Source organism: Limulus polyphemus, unplaced genomic scaffold (assembly GCF_000517525.1).
Source record: "Limulus polyphemus unplaced genomic scaffold, Limulus_polyphemus-2.1.2 Scaffold4852, whole genome shotgun sequence".
NCBI lineage: Eukaryota > Metazoa > Arthropoda > Merostomata > Xiphosura > Limulidae > Limulus > Limulus polyphemus.
In genome coordinates this window covers 86,673-87,902 of record NW_013670462.1, presented here as the reverse complement: position 1 = coordinate 87,902, position 1,230 = coordinate 86,673, and positions in this window count along the sequence as shown.

The window sequence follows — 1,230 nt, the reverse complement described above, 5'->3', positions numbered from 1 at the left end:
ACCACTGCAGACCTTTCAACTGATGACTTAAACTAATTACACACCACTGCAGACCTTTCAACTGATGACTTAAACTAATTACACACCACTGCAGACATTTCAACTGATGACTTAAACTAATTACACACCACTGCAGGCCTTTCAACAGATGACTTACTCTAATTACACACCATTACAGGCCTTTCAACTGATGACTTAAACTAATTACACACCACTGCAAACCTTTCAACTGATGACACCACTGCATGCCTTTCAACTGATGACTTAAACTAATTACACACCACTGCAGGCCTTTCAACTATAACGTGGGAGGCAGTTACTAATAAAATACAACATGCAAAATCCATCAACGAGGAAGACCACCTAACTCACCAGCAATATAAAAAGCTTTAGTTTCTCAATATTCTTGTCATCGAATCATTGTTTATATAGTTTCTCAACATTCTTGTCATCTAATCATTGGTTATATAGTTTCTCAACATTCTTGTCATCTAATCAGTGGTTACATAGTGTGAACATTCTTGTCATCTAATCATTGGTTATGTAGTTTCTCAACATTCTTGTCATCTAATCATTGTTTATATAGTTTCTCAACATTTTTGTCATCTAATCATTGTTTATATATGTATCTATGCTCCTGGACACATTAAGAGCTATATCACCCATTAGTTTGTAGCTTTTTGATTTCGTTATTCTTGGACGTTTTTTACTTTAACCTTTCAGTTGCTATATTGATGTGTCATTTGTGACGTTGCTCTGGTAAACATAATTTAAAAGTTGATAATCACATTATAACTGATTACTTAAAAACTGTACTTAATATAAAGTTATTTATCAGTAGGATATATTCAAACTATAATTTTATTGTAATTCTTTTTATTTAAAAATATTGAAGCTGGTGTTACTATATAGAACATGAAGCGATACATAATACTTCACCATGCACGCATGTCTGGCTCTTGACATTTTTTTGCTGTTGGTGGAAGTAAAGATGGAAAATGTCTCTCTGTAAGTGGTACGAGAAACTATATAACCAATGATTAGATGACAAGAATGTTGAGAAACTATATAACCAATGATTAGATGACAAGAATGGTGAGAAACTATATAAACAATGATTAGATGACAAGAATGTTGAGAAACTATATAACCAATGATTAGATGACAAGAATGTTGAGAAACTATATAACCAATGATTAGATGACAAGAATGTTGAGAAACTATATAAAC